This window comes from Polypterus senegalus, chromosome 3 (genome assembly GCF_016835505.1).
Source record: "Polypterus senegalus isolate Bchr_013 chromosome 3, ASM1683550v1, whole genome shotgun sequence".
NCBI classification, from domain to species: domain Eukaryota; kingdom Metazoa; phylum Chordata; class Cladistia; order Polypteriformes; family Polypteridae; genus Polypterus; species Polypterus senegalus.
Window position 1 is genome coordinate 164650675 of NC_053156.1, and position 24609 is coordinate 164675283.

Consider the following 24609-nt stretch of genomic DNA (forward strand, 5'->3'; position numbering starts at 1 on the left):
CAAAGAAAGTTGTAATCCCAGGCCAACTTAAATTCCTTCACACCTCTTCATGACCATCTTTGTTTTGCAGATGTGTCGATCAGCACTGGCAGCAGGCAGTCTGCTATCCCTTCCTCCCCCAACACAGCTGATATCAGTGGCAAAATTCTCAGAGCTCATGTTTGTTTATCTGGTTGCAAGGTGCCAGGAACTGAATAACAACACACTTGTTATACCTTTTAAGAAAATGTTTATTTGATATTTGGACTTCACACACTATACACTTCACGTCAGCATTTTGTTAATTATTATTATAACATGAAAAAAGTTTCTATTTTAGTTATGTGTGCAATAGTTCTTGCCTTACCTTTCCTGTCATCCTACATTTACCCAGATTGTTGTAGACACGGAACACACATGAAATGTATGTATTCCAAATAACAACATATTATTTACCCTATACAATTCCAGACTGTCTGGTACTGATTGAAACATTTACAAAATAAAGATACTAATGAAAAGGTGCAAGGGAATTTAAGGGGGCCCAGCATTACAACTTTTTTTGTAGGCTTCAGGAATTCTAGTTTTAAGTGATAAGTAAATATGACAACCCTACGTGGCTAAAATTAGCAGGCACTGGGCAAGCAATCAAAGTGAAAGAGTAACATTGCTTAACTTTAAAAAATTGGTGAAATAGCAATTTCTCTACGTTTAGGTGGCCTCGCCTTTTCCTTTGTTCTCCACTTACTTCTTTCTGGGCCTGATTGAGTGTGAGTCTTTTAAATTTTCATAAGGTGTCACTGACTGGCTATATGTGGGTGATTGCTTTTCTTGCACCGTTTCATCTGATGGTTATGTTGCTGTGTATCTGTTGGTTAGGTACCACCATTACTGTCATCACATACATTACCATCCGTAACCAACCTCTAAACTCTGTGACACTCAGAGCAATCACTCGAACACCTCTCTGGTGCAACCACAGCAACTGTAAACATCCCCTGCCATCACCAAACATTTGTTAGGAGGGCAGCAGCTTGCTGCCTACCTAATAAAAAATCAATAAAACTTTGCACATGAGTGCTTGCATATGAGAGCAGGAGTGTCTGTTCTATACACCGGCTCAAATTCCAGTGCTGACTATGCAAAGTCAGGGGCTGAAGGAATCACATGTAAGCTCTACAGAGTGATGCCATTCAGCCTCCTTCTTCAAGTTAGACCTATGATCTGTCAGGGCTTTTTAACACCATGCGCTTTTTAATATAGTTTTCTTAGTGTCACTACCAAAACATGTGGAAACTTAACAACAGGATTTGAGCTAATTCATGTTTTTATACAATGTATTAGTCATAGCATTTAATATCTCTGATATGCCATGTTTGCCAAAGTTTATTGTTTCTTTTAAAACAGAATTTTTTTTTAAATTAAATGAGTTGAATTACAGTACATGCATATCACCATTAAATTATTAAAGATGATAGCTATGATTATGTTTCTTCAAGAAAGGGAAGTTGAGAAGTTCATCTTACTCACTAAGAAAATCACCTCAGCTTAATTTAAATCCTCAATATACTTTTTTTAGTCAGTTAATCTTCTATTTAACTGTCCAGGTTCTAAATACGCTTATGCATTATAAGGTCACAGATAGTCAGAGTCAATCCTTTGTCAATGGCCAAGGCAGAGGCTTGGCCCAGATAGGGGCAACAGTCATTTTAGGCTTGTTATGAGCCCCTGAAATGCCTACTTTAAAACAAATTGCTGCAAAGTTTTAGTTTTGTCTAGACGGGCACCTATGAGTTCATTCTAAAACTAGGAAATAAATGCCAGCATGTCAAATGGTCTGATAGAGTATTTTCATCTGATGTTAGCATTCATAAATTGTAACCGTTACAGGACATCTAAATAGATTTGGCAACGGGCTTCATGCTTTCTTACATAATGGTTTAACTTTGAGAGGGAAAAACAAGTTGAAGCTCACAGCACAGTTAAGAAATATCTAAAACAGATCAGAGGGTAGTATGGAAATTGGGTTTAGAATCAGAAATGTATGGAATAGAAGTCAAAGCAATCTAGTTAAACAGAACCCTAAAAAGAAACATTCCCACTATTCAGCCATTCTGTTGTTGACCACTTGATAACATCCATGCCCTGATACCATGGAATGGCGATGATCAAATCAAAGAATCATTAAAACAAAATATTATATGTTGTCATTAACCTCAAGTCTCTTCACAAGATACTGAACAGGGCTAATATGGTTAAAATAATGTAACAAAGCAAAGTGATATTGCTGCTTGAAGACCAGGGTTCACGTCCGAAGTCCTCCCTACATGGAGGTACCACAGTGGTTCAGAGCAATGCCATAGGGGAACCATTTTTGATTTCCAAAAGACCCATCCACATGAAGTTTCTAGAAAGATCCTTTATTAATTTAAATACATATTTAGATACATAACCAGCTCCATACAGTAAATAACCATGAATTAATGTTAACAGAGCCATAAAATAACAATGGTTCATGATTTTAAAAGGATTCTTGTTGCATACACATGTAACACAGGCTAAGTCCAGGTTTTTTTAAACTGTTAATGTCTTGCTAGGTAGTCTTACATACATTAAGAGTTTCACACATATTAAGAAGTTTTTCAAAGCACAAAAAAAACAACTTCACAAGCAAAGAATGAAATGTGTGTTTTGTCAAGTAATACTTCTACAAGGAACCACACAACCCAGCAAAGAACCTTAAAATGCCATTAAAGAAACATTATTTCTAAGATTATACAAGGGTTTCCTCCAGGAGCTCCAGTTTCTCCTGTGGTCCAAAGACATGCAGGTTAGGTGGCTTGGTGCCCTAAATTGTTCCTGGTGTATGTGTGGTGTGTATGAGTGTGTTCACCCTGTGATGGACTGGTGCCCTGTCCAGGGTTAGTTTCTCCCTTGTGCCCGATGCTTGCTGGGAAAGGTTACAGCCCACCTGAGTCCTTGCTGAGGATTAAGCAGGGTTAGAAAATGGTATGGTATAATGTAACAAGTACAAAAACTGAATGGTACATCAGAAAAAAACTTAGGAAATTCATTAGTGTCAGACACCAGGAGGACCACAGATAACCAATTCTGGAGTGGTATAGTATAAAGCTACAGAACATGGAGCATATTCAATTCTTTATCAGTGAGTAGGTTTATCCACTGTGGTGGGCGGCCAGGGGGCCCTGCCCAGCCGGGATGCCCCTTCAGCATATGTTCCGGGGGAGCAAGCATGGAAGACCTAAGAACTCCCCCTGGAAGCTATATAGCAGCCTCCCTGTGTTTCAGAAGTGCCTCGGACTCCCGCAGGGCTTCATGGGAGTTGGAGTGTGGTGCAGCCCTGTTGGGTTCCATAGGTGCCACCAGGGAGTGCTGCAGCAGGAGCTGCTGGGCCCTTGTGGGCAGTGTTTTCGCCACACCCAGGAGTGCAACCAAGACTCGGCAATCAAGCCCCTGGAGCACTTCCAGGTGCCTAATAAAAGGAGCCAGCGGCCACCACTCAGGGCCAGAGTCGGGAGGAGGAGGTTGCCTGGGAGGAGTGGTGGAGGAAGAAGAGTGTGGTGTGCTTTATTTTGGTGTGCTTGGGACTGTGGGACACAGGGAAGACATGGACCTTAACTGAAAAAAATAAAATCTTTTGTTGATTTTAACATGCCTCTATTGTGAGTCTGTGTCGGGTCGGGCGCATATATAGCACCTTTTACACCAGTTTTTCATGTGTTTTTCCAAAGCCCTATTCTGTGTCTTCATTGCAACTCTCAAAACAGTATTATCTATCATTGATAAGATAAAAAATATTTTGTTAAAGAAGAAAACATCTAATTCACTATAATATTAATCTCTGATGGGCCTGGTCCATTTGGCAGCAGTTATTGAAAGGAAGTCTTTTTATTTTCCAGGGCCACAAAAACCTGTTACACTGTAAGCTCCTCTCCCTTTCCATGGTTAATGATGAACATATTTCAATAAATATCTGTTTCAGAAAATAAATTGTACAAGAAATATATTCAGAACAATATACCCAACATCACATTTGTTATAAGGAGTCCGTAAAAAGTAACTTCATTTTATAATTTTTAAGTTCAAGGCAAGAAGACTTTGTAGGTATCCTTAATATCTTAAAAACAGAAGGCATTAGCTTTGTCCAGGCCCTCTGTGTGTCGGTTAACAGTCAGTCACCCATATCACAGCATATCTGAAACAATGCCTAGGTCCTTTCTCATATAGTCAACAGGCTGGAAAGGCAAATTTACTCAATGCAGAGGTTTACCTTCTCGTTCACAAATTCCTAGCACCTTTCCAAAATGCTGTTGCTGCAATGAGAATAGCCTTCTTATGCTCTGAGGCTCTTAATTAATAATCAATCAACTGGAGCATCATAATCTCATTAGATGGCAGCCTCCTTTCATATTATATACAGTTAAACAACCTAAGGCCTTAATATATGTGCAGTGTGCCACACAGTTTAATTCAAATGCCAGGTGACAAGAGCTGATGAAAGAACCAGCCCTGGAATGGGCACAAGTCTATCACAAATAGGTCAATTAACATTTGTCATGAGAATGTGCATTGGAGGCAGCTTAAGGGCTCTAGGGATGGTAATTACCTGCCAAACCAGGGGCTGGCGCTGTGTTCTTTCAACTTCTTTCTTCCTCCCTCTGCAGAATGGAAGATTGATGGCCATTGCACAATTGGCATCACATCCATTGTCCTCATCCCCTGGAACTGCCTCTTCATGCCTGGCACCCACATGACAGGAAGTTTGGCCATTGTGAAGTCAGTTCTATTTTGAACTATTGTCCGAAGACACATATGCAATTTGTTGCATGTATTTTTTGTCTGCAGTTATTCTAATTATACGGGGTCACCAGGCTGGTACCCCAACTCTTTGACGTTGTCTTGTCTCCTATTTATACTTAACATGAAAGACTGTAGGATTGAACTTGGAGAAGAACCCTTGCAGATGAAGACAGAACATGCAGCTGTATTGTTTTAACCTTCAGTATTATCAACTAAAAACAAATTTGTATAAATCTTCTTCACTGTTTCAGTTCTGACTGTCTTGACATGAAATAAATGCTTTAAGAAAGCAGATGATATCTATATTTTTCAGCTAATACAGCAGAATTCTCAAATTAGCCAGGAATTAAAAAAAATACATATTAACAATTCAACACAAATAATATTTCTAAATAAAATTATGCTTATTAATTTCTACTTAATTTAACATATACTCCTGGTTTCCTGAATAAATTAATTCTTTCACATTCTGAAAATAATATTTCACTTAATGATCAAAAAATCCCTACGGCTAGGCTTTTACGGAACTGCTATCTTGTTACTGCATATGTGCCCAATAGAACAAGCTGCAAAAATCTTTTTGGCAAAATATTGCAATTATTCATTTTTAAATGTTAAAATGTAAAGATAAAGTTACAACAATCCATCCCCTCAGAATCAAAGTGTTGCCAAATGTCCAAGAGTGTCTTTCCTTTAAAAAGTAATTGGCTCAATTAGCCCAGTTAATCCCCGTCACGAATTGGAACACTTCTAACCTTCTTCATATGTGACTATCACAAGGTTAGTTTCTTAAGTGAATATTCATGTGTCAGATCCCACCATATGACTTTCTTCTCATGCTTTAGGCTTTTTAAAACGTATGTTTTACATCTCACTTTAAGTCTGTGAATGCTCATCAAATTATAATATTTTCAATAAAACATGGACAATATTTTTAATGGCAACGAAGGTTTCCTGGTCTTCAATTTAAATGAAAGAATGCATTGCAAGTTTTTTTTTTAATTTTCACATCATTTAAAGTTGGACAATAATAAAAATATTATACAAAGTACTTTGCATATAGTTATACAGCACGATTGCATGATTTCTAGTCTGTGGTGCCCCCTAATGGATACCTTAAAAAATTCAAACATTAGAAGCTCTGTCAAATCCTTACCAAAAAAATGAACATTTTGATGAATTTCTATAGTTTCTGAAAATAAACTACGGTTACACTAATTACCATCTTAATGAAAAGGATCATTTAGTAATTTACGTCAAATGGAAATAACTAGATTATGGGGTATAGCAGAATTAGTTTAGAGAAGCCCTGCTGACATGTGTAATATTTCACATGTGTGCTCTTCATTAATGCTATTGACTTACTATACATAAATAAAAGTAATTTACCAGGCTGCACATATTATGATTCCCTCATTCCTGTATTTTTTCTCAATGGCTACAGGCTAATTTCAATTCTGGGTTATAAAACTATGAAAGTCTTTTAAATTACATTTAATTTCACCTAAGCTGCAGTATGTGTTGCTTAAAAACTAGATGTAAGGCAAAGTTAAAAACTAATATCTATTTTATAACTTTCTTATCCATTTTAAAGATGCAGAAAGCTATTTCCTAAACAGGCAGTTGTGTTACACTACATGGCCAAGGCCAAGAATGTCCACTAACATCTCTGCATCCTTTGATGTCTGAGAAAGGTCTAAATGTCTTGATCTGCACTTTCTAACTTCTGCCCACATAGCTACACACAAGTGTCCATCTTTATTGACTGTGCAACATCCAAGTACAGCTCAGGACCACAGAGCACTACAAAGGGTGTTGAAGACAACATTGAATTTTACTGATGTAAAGCTACCTTCTGTTCAGGACACATATAACACATGCAGCCTTAAAAAGACCAACTGTGTTATTAAAGACCTCAGCCACCCTGATCTGTCACTCTTCTCCTTCATCTGTTCTGGAAAAAGGAACATGGCCATTAGCACTCTCAACAGTGAATTTAGAGAGGGTTTTTTTATAATCAGGTTATAAGGTCACTAAATAGTCAGTCATTCTAACAGCTGCCAACTGTCATGTTGTGAAAGGCAACCAAAAGACAGGAAGAGCATCCAGCCATAAAAATATCTGTTGTAATACCTCCAAGATTTGGGGGAAACTGGACAACCTGGTTGAACTTAACAGATTATATACAATATATGTACTATATATATTGGCTAACAATTGAATATTTTTCTACTTTCATGGGAACAGATTTTAAAAGGACACAAGGTGACTGTTTTTGTTTCAAATCTGGAGCCTTGAGACATGTCGTATTCAACAGGGAAGTTGGCCCATGACCAACCATAGCTCCACCTTCAGTCCTACCCTTTCCACCCACTGGAAATATAAGATTAATGCACATTTATTCTGCCAGTAACACAAAAGGTCAACAGACTCATACTTAGAGCATCACCATGTATTGTCCAGAAGTTACATTTCTCTGCTTTTTGTCACCATCATGCAGTTAAACAGGGTTTTTCTCCCTTGGGAACCCAACACTCTGTTGATTCACTGTTGTTTTCTTCTACAATTTATAAATAATACTGTGTGTGTGTGTGTGTGCATGTGTATATATATATATAATGTGATGGATGCCCAGCCAGGACACCTACATAATGGAAGGACAGGGGAAGATGACTTATGAAGGGTGCTCTCTCCCCCAGCACCCTCGGATTCCCACAGGGCTGTATTGGACTTGGTATTTATTTGCTCAGCCCTTCTGGGTTCCATGGATGCCGCTGCGGGAGCTGCAGACTGTGGGCTTCAACCACACCTGGGAGTAATTCCAGATCACCCTAACGAGCCACCTGGAATACTCCAAGGACCGACTTAAAAAGAAGCCAGCTGCCGTGTACTTGTAGATGAGTCAAAGTTGGGTGGAGGAGGATGAAGCTTGCCAGAGGAGGAATGAAGGTGGAACGAGGAAGAGTATTGTGCTGTGTTGTGGGGTGTGAGCAAAAAGCGCTTCCTTATGGTGGCCACAATATAACTATATATAGAGTGAAAGACAGAGGGTGTCACTGAGCCCCAAACCAGGGACACATCTAACACAAGCACAGTCACAGGTTCAAATACAGTGATTTTATTTTTTCAAGTACCTTTATGGGCCCTTTTAGAATCCTCCGCATATCACATAACACCACACAATAAAGATTTTTCCTCCTTCTTGGTCCTACTCCTCTTCCTCAAAGCAAGTCTTGCCCTCTGCCTCCCATCTCCAACTTGCTTGGATGAGGCCAAGCAGCGTCTTTTATCTATGAATCAGGAAACATGTCTAATGCTAGGGAGTAGCCCATTGGAAGCTATTCCCAGCAGGTTCTCCTGGTGGCCCCCACAGAACCATACAGGGCTGTCCCACTGGACTACACTGGACGGCTGTCATCTAGTGGACCAGGGGATAAAGGATCCAAAAATATTCTTGTCTTCTCTGGTCCTTCCATTATATTGGCCTCGATGCTTGGAAAGGGGTCCTGATCCTTCTTGGCTGGAATGCCCATCTGTCCATTTTCCTTCATTATGGTGTCCCAGGAGGGAAATGAATTGCCTATCCATTCATTATGGTACTTACTCTATATATATATATATATATATATATATATATATATATATATATATATATATATATATATATATATATATATATATATATATATATATGGTGTATGGCCGGCCGTTTATCCCGGCCAATACCCCCAAGCCGCCAGGTGGAGCCCTCCCTGCAGTATGGAGGTCCCCCGAAGACCAGCAGGGCATCATGGACATTGCAGTTTTTATACGCAGCCCTCCTACCACCCAGCTCAGCTCGCCGTCTGGGAGCTCCCATAGTCCTTTTATATTCCCTGACCCGGAGGTGAGGTCAGGGTAAATAGTCCTTATCTTCACCCCAGAAGCACGTCATTTCTTCCTGTCATGGGATTATAATGCACTTCCGGGTTATAGGGCATAAATGAGTCCATTGGCCTCCCGACAGCGACTCCCAGTGGTCTCCAGGGTATACAGCAGGGCTATGCATAAAAACTACATAGTCCATGCTGGAATTCGGGGCCCGTCCATGCTGTCGGGAGAGCTCCTCCTTGTGGTCTGGGGGTGAGGGCTGGAATATGAAGCCGGCCATCCATCACAATATATATATATATATATATATATATATATATATATATATATATATATATATATATATATACTAGCTAAATACCCGCGCTTCGCAGCGGTGAAGTACTGCCTTAAAATTTTTATTAAGAAGAAAATTAAACCTTTTTAAACTGAGGGAAAATATACCAATAATTATTTGTTAAGGATCTCTTTGTATACCACATTGTGAGTTCGGCCCTCCGGTTGTAATATGACCAAGCTGTGCACTGAGCTTACTCTTAAGCATGCAACGTACAGTTGGCCATGTGAACAGTAATCTTGTTTCAAATCTCACAGCTTGGATTGCTGCAGTCATAATCGGTTTGAGTTTCATGGTTTGTTTCAATTACGACAGTATTTGCAGGACTTGTGTTGAAGTGACATTCGGCATCTGTCAAGTGTTGTAAGCATACAACCAGTTTCATCGATAACTTCACATCCAGCTTTTGAGAGTTTAAACATTCATAAACATCAAAGTGTCCACTACTGAAATCGTCACCTGTCAATCTAAGATGTTTAAGAGGCATTGGCGGTTGTCAAAAGGTGTAAAATATTTGGCCACTTCGGTACACTTGAAAGCAACAACCGAACAATTCAGCAGCAGCCATCAACTCACATGCAGATGCATAGGTGAAGGGCTTAAGCATTTCACTATTCTAGTGCTCCTGTGTAGTATAATTATCTCCTGTACCGTCATCAGTCCACACCTTGAACCTGTCCCAGTCATTCAATACATAAGACACAATGTTCCTCCGGATATCAAGAGTGAGCCTGATATGGGTGTGCAATATGTAACAAAGAGAATGGAAAAGGTAGGTGCCATCTCCAGGCATGGAAACCACTCGGTAAGTGACAGTTCTTTGATCGATGGTGATCACCTCGATAGACATGTTAATGCGGTACGGTTGGAATGATAAAGGAAATGGGTACCTGAACAATGTAAAGTAAGTCTAAAATACCTACACAATAACTATAATCATAATAAATGAACAATAAAACAGCGGAGAAGCCGTGGATTAAATAAAACGGCTGTAGTTATCAGCAGGGAGACGTGAATCCCGGGGCGAAGCCAGGAAGGGAATGTAGAGACTGGAGCGCCGGACGGCCTTATATAGGCAGGCAGCCAACAACGTGGGAGGCATTGGGATGGGGGACCCAATGCCGCCTCACACGGTGACCGAGCTGCAGGCTATGGACGTATATATGTACGTAAGTAGGATTCAGTTAGCGTTGGGAACCCGCGTACCAAATTTCTTGAAAATGGGCCCATAAGTAACAAAGACCATTGAAAACTTCAATATGGCGGCCGACAGTGGCATCATACCACCGAAATAAGTACCAAATTTCAGCCTTCTACCTACACGGGAAGTTGGAGAATTAGTGATGTTGGAAAGTTCAATATGGCGGCTGACAGTGGTGTCATACCACCGAAATAAGTACGACACTGGTTTCGGTTAGCGCAGGGAAGCCGCCTACCAAATTTCGTGAAGATGGGGCCATGAATAAGAAAGTTCAACATGGCGTACGTTGTTGACCATTATGACCGTTATGCGTAGAATTTCGAAATGAAACCTGCTTAACTTTTGTAAGTAAGCTGTAAGGAATGAGCCTGCCAAATTTCAGCCTTCTACCTACACGGGAAGTTGGAGAATTAGTGACATTTGTAAAATTCAATATGGCGGTCGACAGTGGGGTCATACCACCGAAATAAGTACGTACATCGGTTTTAGTTAGCGCAGGGAAGCCACCTACCAAATTTCGTGAAGATGGGGTCAGCCTTCTACCTACACGGGAAGTTGGAAAATTGGTGACGTTGGAAAGTTCAAAATGGCGGCCGACAGTGGCGTCATACCATCGAAATAAGTATGTACATCGGTTTCGGTTAGCGCAGGGAAGCCGCCTACCAAATTTCGTGAAGATGGGGCCATAAATAAGAAAGTTCAACATGGCGGACGTTGTCGATCGTTATCGACCGTTATGACCGTTTCGTGTAGAATTTCGAAATGAAACCTGCCCAGCTTTTGTAAGTAAGCTGTAAGGAATGAGCCTGCCAAATTTCAGCCTTCTACCTACACGGGAAGTTGGAGAATTAGTGATGAGTGAGTGAGTGAGTGAGTGAGTGAGTGAGTGAGTGAGTGAGTGAGTGAGGGCTTTGCCTTTTATTAGTATAGATATATATATATATATATATATATATATAGTGAAAAGAAAGACACAAAATCATAAAGGTTTGGGGTTTCCAGCCCCATATACCATAAGAAATATTTGCACAAAAATATTAATTGTCAATGTAGTACTCAATTGTACTATACAGCCGACAGTCAAAATGGCGGAGGGGGGAGCATTTATGAAAAGGGACCAGAAGTAGAGAGAGAGGTTTGCTGGGAAGGAGCCGAGATGGATGTTGGGATTGCTGACGTCATCAGGAGTTGACAGAGGAAGGGCAGAAGTGGCGATGCGTGGTTAGCGAGTAAAGGCAGAGTCATGGCGGCGGTGCATCTTTCTTTCTGCAGGAAATAAAGAGAGAAAGGTTAGTACCCCACCATTCCCTTGTGGCATACGACTTTACGATACCGTTTAGGTCAGTACACGACCCCCTAATCGCACGTGCATGACTATATACAGTATATATATATATATATATATATATAATATATATATATATATATATATATACAGTATATATATAATTTTAGAAGCATTTGAGTTTCTTTTCTTTATTTTAACTAGAAAAAACATTCTTTTTAAGTAAGTATTTTATATTGGTATTTTGGCCAGCTAAACACAGTGGGCCAAAGATGGTTCTGGACCCTGTAAAAGATTCAGCTACTACACTTCCATGCATATTTGTTTCTTACTACAGTTCCATTTAAATTTTTCAGGCATAAACATTTAGCATTTTCTGATTGAAATATAACAATTCAAATGAAAGAAAAGGAATTATAGTATGTTGGCTATGACATCTAGAACATTTGGATTTCTCCTTTAGACACAAACAGCTGTCTTTATTGCTAGTTACCCACAAAAAAAGTCTGTTGTATAAAGACAAACGTCCAAAGCTTCAAACCCGACTAAAAAAAAAAATGGTACCAGCTTCAAAAGTTTAAATAGGGCAAAGTGTAACTGTTACTGGGCTGGCACCACATTTTGGTTTTGTAACCGTGTTTATGAATCACCTTGTGGCAATAAAATATGGACTCCATTTACTCCAGATTTAGTTGTTTTGCCTGGATTCCTGCCTTCAAGAAATATTAATAGTAGCTTCAATCACAAGAATTAACCTGGCTTTCGCAACTGTAGCATTTGTTCAGATCAGCACGCTGTATCATATAAAGTGGTAATTGCCTATTGAAAAATACATACACACAGCTGTTTATTTATTTATTTATTTACTTATTTTTGAATGCACAGAACACCCCATCCATTTCTGAAGTTTAATAATGAAAAAAACATGTATTTAGAGCTTGTGTAAGCTAGTTTTATTTAAGTGAAGCACAGATGGAAGAAAATTCAATGACCCATTTTGAGTTAATTCATTTAAAGAAATCTGTTCAGTTGCTGCTATGAACTTATGTTTATCAACTGGCACCATTTTAAGGCTGGGAGAAAATCAAGACTGCTATCCATTCCTTTTTCTTAATTATTGTGTAAAACATAATATTTATGTCTAATGTGGGCTGTAATAAAATGGTAACATGAATATCTCTATAGGCTGTGTTTAAATAATCCGATTTGGTTATTTTATAAGAAAAAACACTTTTTATTGTCATTTTTAATGGATTTTTGTCAGGCTTTTGAAAATGTGTAGACAGATTTATGATGCACTATATTAAAAGTAATATGTGTTTCAGTAATTTATAATGGTCAAGTGGATAGAAAATGAAGCAGCATTTCAAGCCAGGGTAAACCCAAGAGGTGATTAACTTTGCAAGAACAACAGAAACCAAAAACAACAGTAGGAAACCCAAGACGATCAATCATGTTTAAATTGTGTTTGAAGTTTATTTGGAATGCTTATGGTTCTACTAAGTATTTAATCACATTAAAATTAAGTAATATCATAGAAAAGAGATCATTGGAAAGCATTTTGTCAGTAAATGTTTTGCGCAGAGCACTTTGATATTGTCTTCTCCATTTCTCCTTTTAACCTGTGGACTCAAGAATAATGTTTAAATTACTGAAGGAGATCGAGTGTGATTGAGTCAGTGTTCCTTTGATTTATTTTCAACACTCCCCTGTTTTACAGCAACGCTCCACAAGGAATAAAAAAAAAATGAAGTCACTCCTGGCCAATTAAATCATTTTGTTCTTTATATAGCGATGACCAGTTCAGTCAAGTTGGAGAAATAGAAAGATGTGTCTTCTACATACTAGTGTCTACTGCTCTTCACTATTAATTATTCTTGTACCTTATTCCCTTTGTTTTCCTTTACTTTACTCTTCCAGTTCTTTCCGCCAGCTTGTCATTATAATACCATTGCAAACTGCAGTGGAAGTCGGGGGTGATGCTGAGACGGAAGGGGTCAATGACCTCTGTTAACAGGGAAATGTTTTACTGGTGAAGTTGTGAAAGCAAAAAAACTGTCATCAGAGCTCTTTGGCTTCTACTGGCTATTAAAATGAGATCACATTGTGTTGCTTATCCTTATTGTTTATTTATCTTTAAATATTCTTTCCACTCAGAAAATCAGAAGCGATCAAGCATGACCTGGAAACTCTTTGTTGGGGCCCATAACTGTTACTATTTTTTGCACATTTAAATTTATTACTACACCTATCCTATCTTGGCTTAGAGTTTTTTTTTCTGAGACCACCATAAATATTACACTAAATAAATAAATTGATGTTTATAAAATTGATGTTCTTTGTGTTCATAAGAATTACTTACAAAAGCTTTGAAATCACTTCAGTTTTTTGTCTGGCATCTCCTGACTCACTGGTACAAGAAAACACTCACATATTATATGCCATTTGATGTGCCTTGATGTCTAGTTATGTTGAGTTTTTTGGACCTTTAAAACCCGAAAATCAAATAACTTTTCACCATTTTTGGCCCATGTTTTGTGCAGGAAATTGCACCCTCATGAGTAAACCAATTGGTGTTTTAAGTAAAAATGATCAGAAAGACTTTGTTATGCTTGCCACATCAACCAACCCTAGTGGTTTACTCCCTAATGGGATACTAAGGGTCAAAGTTACTCCTTTTCACAAAACTTGGAAAAAAAAAAAGCTTGGATCAGTAATATAACTGTGTGGAGTGTTCTTTTTATGCTATATCAAGGTTGCTGATCATGAATATAATACTACTTTTGATATTTGACTCTTTACCGGTAGTCTTAGCCTTCTGAGATACATTCCCAGATGGTGAGAAAGAATCATTTGAATTAAGCCAATCGAACAAATGTAAACTAATACAGACACTAAGCTGTAAGAGTGTATTCTTGTAAGAGAAATATACTAAACTAACTTTTAAGGTAGCTTTTGATATTGTATAACCAATTATTATGTGTGATGATGATTATGTGCGAAATGTAAGCTATAATAAGAATGTGCTGCGCATTAACCGACAATATAACATTAATCCTTTTATAAGCTGAAATAAGATTCTTAAATTGTAACTGCCACATAGCCGTTGAAGTGTTGTAAACCTGATGGTGCAGAAGAATAGAGAAGTACATGTTTTGCAAAGTGCTGTCTCTGTAACTGTCTTGCAAAACTAGCCATATATGAATTGCATAGCCTAAGCTGGTTGGGAAGCCTGGGACTGTGGGTGTGCCAACAGTTCCACTTATCTAAAGACTACCGTGTACTTCTGCATGTAATGATCTAATGTGTCATCTTAAGCTACCTGGAAACTCTGCGTGACCTCAAAATGAACTGCCATACTTCCTCTTTTTGTTTAGTAAACAAGTTAGGTATAAAAAGAGGGAAACACCCTGCTGACAGGAGGCTGCCTGTAGCAAACTGAGCTGACAGCTTGTGCTCACCAAGAATATAGAAATTACTTTTTACTTTACATTGGTGTCCATCTCCTGTCGTTTATGGCTTTCAGCGACCACAATGGTTAACAATGATAAATTTCAAACATAAGCATGTTCCACTAATAGCATCAGTTAGCCTCTAACTTAAAAAAGGTGGGTTAGTATTCTTCCAGTTGAGCAAGATAAGTCTGTGTGCTAATAGTGAAGTAAAGGCAGTTGCAGTTAGATTGGCCTTCTCCACTTTACGTTGTGGCACGCGGCTGGGGATGTTACCCAGCCGGGATGCCCAAGAGGACCGGAGGAGGGCTTACACCTACTCCAGACCACGATGGGACGACAGCCCTGGTTGCTGTGGGAACCATGGGTACAGAGCTTTGAAGCTCAACCCTGTAGGGGCCCGTGGTCACCGCCAGGGGGTGCCCCAATGCCTGGAGAGTCCTGGACCTCAGCACTTCCGCCACACCAAGAAGTGCTGGGGGGATGAGGAGCAGGGACACCCGGAGTGCTTCCTGGGATGCAGTCGGCACTTCCGCCACACTGGGGCATGTCGGTGGAAGATTGCTGAAACACACCTGGAGCACATCTGGGGAACTATAAAAGGGGCCGCTTCCCTTCATTCAAGGCTGGAGTCGGGTGGAAGAGGACAAGGTCTGGAGGAGAGAGAAGGAGGCAGCCTGAAGAAGAGGCATAGTGTGGTGTTGGCCTGGATTTTGGGGAAGTTTGTGGGTTGTGTGGCACTTATCATTGCAAATATAGTGGTAAATAAACGTGTGGTGGTGAATTTACCATCTTGCCCTTGAAATAAAATGTTACATATATATTATATGAGTCCTCAAGACTATTACCGTAGATCCCGTTATATAAGCCGAGAATTTCGTCCTAGATTTTTGGCTTGGAGTTTGGGGGTCGGTTTATACAATGGGTATATTTTCAGATTCAAGATTTCCAGCGCAATGCGGTTAATGCACAATTTACAGAAGTAAATAATGACGAAACCACAGAGCCATCTTTCAGAAGAAGATGTAACTTTGCATGCCGGTACTTTAAATTAAATAAAGAATTTATTCAAAAAAGTGTTTTAGTTGTTGATTTTATTAATAAAATTTATAATAAATTATCGGGAAGTTTAAAATAAAAATTTTTGTTTTGATTTATGATCCGGATGTGGTCACGTGTATCTGCTTGCGTGATTGTAAACAAACAACCGAGAGCGTTAGTAGCATCAGTCGGAGCCCAGATACATGTGTTTGTGGATGTAATTTCGGTCATTGCCATGATTTACCTATATATATATAATTCATTAAGACCATGCAAGCAAGACACATAATTGCTAAGGAAGGAAGAGAAGGTAAAGAAAGCGATCACATTCGAAACGAAGATGGAAATTATGTGGAAATATGAGAGTGCTGTTCGTGTGACCGATCTCGCTAATATGTACAGCATGTCGAAATCCACCATCTCGACAATTTTATAAAGATTTGCATAAGGAGGCTCCTTCTAAACAATAACCACCTTCCGTTTCATTCTCCTCCTCCTCCCTTCCTGCAGCCCAAAGATGTCAAATTAAATGGTGAGTACAGTATGAAATTGTTGTTTCTAGAATAGAATGCCTTTTATTGTCACTATACACATCTACAATGAGATTAAAAGCAGCTCCTTCAGTGGAGAAAAAAAGTTCTGTATAGGGCTTGTGTGGTTGTTTTTTTAGCCTTAGCATAACGCCAGATCTGTGGCCCCACTTCTGCTTTCTTTCCCTCCTCTGTCTGTGTCGTCTCCTAAACCTGTCAACAATCCACGGAGAGCCCGCTGGTCTCGCTATGCTGTCTTGGATGTTGTGCGTGTGATGAAAAACACTCGAAACAGATGTCTGGCTCTGGACACCGATGTCTATAAGGTTCTGACGGGTGTAGCAGATGTTCGCCAAACCGATCGTGCATAAACAAGGAAAAAAAAAGGTACAAAAACAACAAAAAAAGTGCACTGAAAAGGAGAGCCTGAGCTGCTGCGACCATGTGCGCCGCCATGCTCCTAGCTTAATCTAGCCTACTTCTGGTAGGCTAGGCACTTTTTATAACTTTTTGGTTAGCACATTAGAAAAATTATTGGTGTTTTGGTAAATTATGCACATTATACAACCCTTTTTTATTATGAAAAGGTTAAGTAAGTGTTGCAGTGGGAGGTTCGGAACGCATTATGGGTTCGCCTTCGTGAAGGAATTAAGTTCGTAAGTCAAGGGTCCACTGTATTGCGTATTTAAGTTAATCAAATTTATAACGAGTCTCCGGAAATCCACCCGGCGATGTACCGTATTTACGTACAAACCGGATTCCAAAAATGTTGGGACACTATACACATCATGAATAAAAACTGAATGCAATGATGTGGAGGTGCCAACTTCTAATATTTTATTCAGAATAGAACATAAATCACGGAACAAAAGTTTAAACTGAGAAAATGTATCATTTTAAGGGAAAAATATGTTGATTCAGAATTTCATGGTGTAAACAAATCCCAAAAAAGTTGGGACAAGGCCATTTTCACCACTGTGTGGCATCTCCCCTTCTTCTTATAACACTCAACAGACGTCTGGGGACCGAGGAGACCAGTTTCTCAAGTTTAGAAATAGGAATGCTCTCCCATTCTTGTCTAATACAGGCCTCTAACTGTTCAATCGTCTTGGGCCTTCTTTGTCGCACCTTCCTCTTTATGATGCCAAATGTTCTCTATAGGTGAAAGATCTGAACTGCAGACTGGCCATTTCAGTACCCGGATCCTTCTCCTATGCAGCCATGATGTTGTGATTGATGCAGAATGTGGTCTGGCATTATCTTGTTGAAAAATGCAGGGTCTTCCCTGAAAGAGATGACGCCTGGATGGGAGCATATGTTGTTCTAGAACCTGAATATATTTTTCTGCATTGATGGTGCCTTTCCAGACATGCAAGCTGCCCATGCCACACGCACTCATGCAACCCCATACCATCAGAGATGCAGGCTTCTGAACTGAGCGTTGATAACAACTTGGGTTGTCCTTGTCCTCTTTGGTCCGGATGACATGGCGTCCCAGATTTCCAAAAGAACTTGAATCGTGACTCGTCTGACCACAGAACAGTCTTCCATTTTGCCACACTCCATTTTAAATGATCCCTGGCCCAGTGACAACGCCTGAGCTTGTGGATCTTGCTTAGAAATGGCTTCTTCTTTGCACTGTAGAGTTTCAGCTGGCAACGGCGGATGGCACGGTGGATTGTGTTCACTGACAATGGTTTCTGGAAGTATTCCTGAGCCCATTCTGTGATTTCCTTTACAGTAGCATTCCTGTTTGTGGTGCAGTGTCGTTTAAGGGCCCGGAGATCACGGGCATCCAGTATGGTTTTACGGCCTTGACCCTTACACGCAGAGATTGTTCCAGATTCTCTGAATCTTCGGATGATGTTATGCACAGTTGATGATGATAGATGCAAAGTCTTTGCAATTTTTCGCTGGGTGACACCTTTCTGATATTGCTCCACTATCTTTCTGCAACATTGTGGGAATTGGTGATCCTCTACCCATCTTGGCTTCTGAGAGACACTGCCACTCTGAGAAGCTCTTTTTATACCCAATCATGTTGCCAATTGACCTAATTAGTGTTTATTGGTCTTCCAGCTCTTCGTTATGCTCAAATTTACTTTTTCCAGCCTCTTATTGCTACTTGTCCCAACTGTTTTGGGATTTGTTGACACCGTGAAATTTTGAATCAACATATTTTTCCTTTAAAATGATACATTTACTGGAATTAAACGTTTGATCTGTCATCTACGTTCTATTACAAATAAAATATTGACATTTGTCATCTCCACATCATTGCATTCAGTTTTTATTCACAATTTGTTTAGTGTCCCAACTTTTTTGGAATCCGGTTTGTATATAACTTCTCCGCAATCACTTCCTGGTTTCCATCAAAAATGCCGGCAGTCTCAAATTCTCGCCGATAAACATGATAAATATACCTGAAGAGACACTTTTAAGGAAATTTAGAAAATTTTGCTTGGAGAAGGGGGTCGGCCTAAATACCGGTCATCGGCAAATACATGTAATTTAGTAGTTAGAGAAGGGGATCGGCTAATATACCGAGTTGGCTTATATTCCGGGATCTACAGTAAATATTTCTTCTGTAATAGAAATTACCGGGAGGTTAGGAAAATTGGGCAGATTTTGTTTAGCAAAGTTTCTAATTTGGTAAGAGTGGAAACATTGTGTTGATGGGAAGCTAAATTTTAAGTGTACTTATTCTTAGGATGCAAAGACATTATCTGTGTACAAAGCTCTAATTGATTTAACCCTATACGTTTTTCAAACAATAAAAACTGTTTAAGTTTGAGAGGGTGGAAAAAGGTGGCTATTGTGTAGAGGTGCCACAAATAAAAGCTTCTTTGTCTTGAAGTGCTTCCTACATTGGTTCCATATTCCGAGTGAATGAAGGACAATTGGGTTGTTAGTATATTGACGATAACTTGTATTTACTGAGGTGCAAAGCAAGGAATATAAAGAAGTACTGCATGATTTTACTTCTATTGCGGACCAAGCTTGTGTGTGTTCTATTTATCTATTTGTGACAATGTCCATGTTTTTATAGCTTGTATATTTGCCATCCAGTAATACAACTGAAAGTTAGGTAGAGCCATGCTACCTTTTGCATTAGGACATTGTAGGGTTGCCCTTTGGATGCACTTTGAATTCCAAATACATGAGGTTATGACTGAATCTAATTTCTTAAAAAATGATTTGTTAATGTATATGGGAATGCTTTGAAATAGAAAAAGAAGCTTAGGAAGGATATTCATCTTGACATTATTAATTCTCCCTGCTAAAGTGAGATGGAGGATAAACCATCTATGTATATCTTGTTTGTTTTTCCATACAAACTGCAAAATTTTGTTGAAAATTTTGCTGATTGTGTGGCGATTGGTTACTTAGAGAATGAAAAGGAAGGACAGGAATTGGGGGTTAGTACATTTGAAAGAGACAGTACTGCTGCAATAAATGATTTCATCGAAGGTCACGCAGCAAGTATCTTGCATGTGCCAGGAACAATCTCTGGACGAGGAGCCAATTCGTCATTATCACTGCGCCACTGTGTTCCCATGTTTAATAGCATGTTTTAACTCCTATCATCATGAAAATAATATCAAGTGTACATCTCAGTTTTTTAATTATTCAGAGAGCATTAATATCACTAGTGTAATGGATTCTGTGTTCTATCGGAGGAAGAGAAAGCCTGTTTAAGAAGCACATCGTGATTCACACACATAGAGCATATAGAAGAAAACATACAAAACAAAGGATTTAACATGCTACTTTAGTTATGATGATATTTGAGGAGGTAGTAAATTAAACGATTTAAAGATAAACTTTATGATGTTCTACTTTAATGACAAATAAACTACATGATTAAAGTGGAAATTTCGAGATTAAAGTTGGCATTTTGAGCTTTTTTCTCACTGTATCCCTATTTTTTTTTCTTTTTTCTGTACCCTAATAAGCTTTCATATGACACTCAGACGGTGGGCCATGACTCCCCTTTGCACGGTGACTTTGATATCTGACAACTTCTTTTTTATTTCAGGCACTGTGCGACTTTCTGAACTTGAGCTTTCGAGTTTCTCCGACACTCTTTATCACTTGATCAACTTCCTTTTGTTGTTTATACCACTGTTAAAGCCAACAAATAGTACATTTTCCTTGCCTCAACTTGGTATTCGCTGAAATTCTTCTATTTTCCCCGGTGCTTTTGCCATTGCCTTTTCACAGAATGCTGAGCTTAATGGCTATTTATATTGATTTGCATATTCTGGGAGGAGTTTGGGAATGGCGGCAAGGGCGTGCACGTGTTTTACTTTTCACGCTGACCAGGATTTATGGAGCGAAGAACATGGAAGTTGGTGAACGCACAGATTTATGCATCTGGATTTTTTTGTGTATACGCACATTTCCGCTTTTGTCCGTACACCATGTTTTAGTGTGAATTTTACACACGCCGTTATGCATGAGGCCCCAGGTCTGGATTTAAAACACAGTTTAGTCTCTAGCCGTTATAATTTTATGAGTATTCACATTAGGAATGGAACAAATATGTTTTGGATGAAGCCTTTGTCACCCAAATTCGGTGCATAGTTATTTATCAAAATCACTTTACAATTGAATAACTTACCCATAACGATCACATATTGCCCTTCAGAACTGATACTATATCTGATACTACCAATTGTTCAATGTATTAGGATTCTCACACTTCTAGTTGTCTTTGTATAGCTGGAGTGGAATATTTGACCAGTCCAGTCTCTGTGCAACTGAAACTGATCCTTACCTAATAAGTGGGTCTCTTGGCATTTAGCCCTGTTAGGTGAGAGAATACTTTCTTTCTCTTTAAAAAGTTGTGGTAAAAGTTGTGATGTTTTGAGGCTTTATTTTTTTCTATAACATTTGCAAGGACAAATGATTTACAAAAGTAAAAGTAAAAAACACCTATTTAGTACAGATCAAATGCAATAAAACTAGGTAAGATAAGTTACCCACGCCACTGTTACCCACACTAATAAAATATGTGTGAGCTTATTTGTGTATGCTCTTTCCTCTACATCAGTGACATATGACATACACATTCACACATACAACTTTAAAACATTAAGCAAAGCACAAACAGTGTGTTTAATTATTTAATTTAATATTTGTATCTGTAAAAATATTTATTTCTCTTGTATTCACTCACACACACCCACACATGCTGCACACACATACACATCATTTGAGACACAGACTGACAAGCACACCTCTGTTACTTTCTAATTATGCCTCTCTAAAATTTTCCATAAATATGTATTTGTAATCTAACTCACTTTGTTTCTTTCAGCACTTGCAACCAATCTGGATGCAACAGTCTCTGTCATGGTCACTTGTCGTGTCTGCGTTTTTCATCCATTCTTTTGTCTGTGCTTTACCAGAATATTGCACATAGTGCAAAACAGTTTACCGCCACTTTCGTGTAATACTTCAGGAAACTGACTTGCACAGACTTTAGCAAGCAGTAATATTTGATGGCAAATGTGATCTTTTTGTGTAGCACATCTTGCAGGCTTGTCTTCAAGGAAGTGATCCTGGGGAGGAATAGAGAGGTGAATGAGTGGTGAAATTTGTGGAAAAATTGCAATGATTTGACAAAATTGCAAGGCTGCGCAATATTTGCAGGGATTGGTTGAATTTGCATTAATAGTTGTGATCGCGACATCTTCTTTGCTTTGCCAGGACATGATGTGACTCATGATCATATTTCTAAAAGTGCCTGGATCTTTTTCTGCTTCATCCAGAGAACTAAAAATACAGAACTTGCCTTGGATATCCACTCTCAGTTTAGCAGATACAAGAGCTTGTATCTGATTTAGGCTTTGCGTAAGCACTGTTTAATGTGAGAAATTAAGGTGAGAAATGAAGTCTTTTACTAACTATGCCTAAGATGGGTAAGCTAAGTGATCAACATTAACCTTAGCATTAACATTTGCCTGTGCACCATCTATTGGAATGCATTTTGTAATACATGTACACTGCAAAAAATGCATATACAAAAACTAGACAAAAAAAATTTTAAATGGGGGATGTTTTGCTTTTATTTAGCAAAAATATCAGCCAATGGGATAAGCAAAATTTACTTGACAAAATTTCTTAAAGTAATTTTAAAAATCATAAATACAAATTGTTTTTAGTTAAATAAATTAATAATTCTTACAGTAAGGAAAACAAGATTTAACGTCATTGTATAAATTCTTTTCACTTGCTTAAATTTCATTTTTTGTAGTGTAGTACTAAAATGCATTACTTTTGTCATTCCAACAGATGGCACATCACAGACATTTCTAGTAATAAAACATATTGTAACAAATGTTTGTTATCCGCCAACTATTGGAATGACAAATGCAATGCATATGTCTTTTTCATATGCCATTATATGTCATTTGGCATGGGATTCTTAAGAGCAGCGTTAATGTTTGTAAAGCACAATCTTTTGGAATGACAAATGACATGCATTTTATTACTAAAAATGTTTGTGATGTGCCATCTTTCAAAATGACAGAGATACAGACAGACATACAATCACTTATCCTTTTATTAAGCTTATATTATTGCTTTCCTTTTCCATCCATTTCCAGAGAAGAACTTCATTTTTTTGTAGTTTTTTGGTAAACTTACTTAAAGGAGCAGAGGGGTTCTGCTGTATGAGCTGCTTGCTTGCACGTGCTGTTCCCCTGAAATTGTATTGGGAATTTGAGCAACTGACACACAAGTAAAACAGGAAAATATACACAATGGACAAGTTGTTATAACTGCTGTTAATGTAAAACTGAATTTACACTTGAAGTTGCACAGAATGTTTCTCTGTTTTAAGACAGACTCATTTGCAGTTTTGCCAATGCTTTTCAAAAGGAGATTTTGAAACTTCCAAACTTTGCGCAGCATGATCATTTTGAGATAGCTCAATGAAAATGGAATTATCCTGAAAAATTACATTGAAAAATAAGTGTGCCAAATTGTAACAAATTCAGTCCATGGAGACTGAGTGGTTTCATGCAGACAGACAGACATACCTATTGCAGTAAGTGCTTCTTGTATTATGCACAAGCATAATTAAAAATTAAATCTGAAACACAGTTTATCTAGTATTTAAGGTTTGACCAGATATAGAAAACATACAGCTAGCACATTACATTTTCAAACACATAAACAAATAACAAACCAACATATTTCTAAGCTATAAACTAGCTTATTTTGTTGAACAATCCATTATCAAACCCTTTTTCTTGCAGTTCAGCATCGTGGGTACTAGTAGCCCAACTGATGGCACTGGGCATAATGCAGAAAACAAACCCTACTGCCAGTAGGTGTCAGTGTACTGCAGGGCATGAACACAAACACCCACCCACATACTTAATTATATTACAGGCTGTGGAAGGATATCTGCTCACTTGGTTTATGTGGATGTATGTCTCTATTCAGGGTTTGCATTCTGCTATCTTAACTTTAAATACAATTACTAGGAACATGCATTTTGTTGTTTATCAATAAATAATGAACTGGGTTTCATGTGTGATAAATAGTTTCATACTAGTTCTTTTCTTTATGTTTTAGCCAGACCTGTATCTTTTTAAATACTTATTAAGTATATCATACCCATAAAAACTTTCCACAAGTGGTCATTAGTGTTATGTGAAGGTGTTGTGACTTCTGTCCTGTTTTTGTTAAAGGAGTTGAAGTTTAAGGGCACACTGTTACTGATAAGACAATTAATGATCTCTGTAATCAATAAAGCCGAAAATAAAAAGGGTGACAAAAAGTCACCAGACATGATCTAACTCTTGTTTGGTATGAACTAAGTAGTTTGAGATTGATTTATGGCATGGCATGAGGGCACGATTTTTAAGCAATATGCACTGTGTTAATTGAGTACTCAGGATTATAATGGTAAAGTCCTGGGTTGGCATTAATGCTAATAAAGACCTTCTTTTGTTAAATTAAAAAATAATGTTGCTTCTTTTTCTTCCACAATCCACATCTTTATGATGTGGGAGGTAACTCAGATACCCAGAAAAAACCCACGCAGACAGAGAAAGATTGAGGTTGAATTCTGTTAA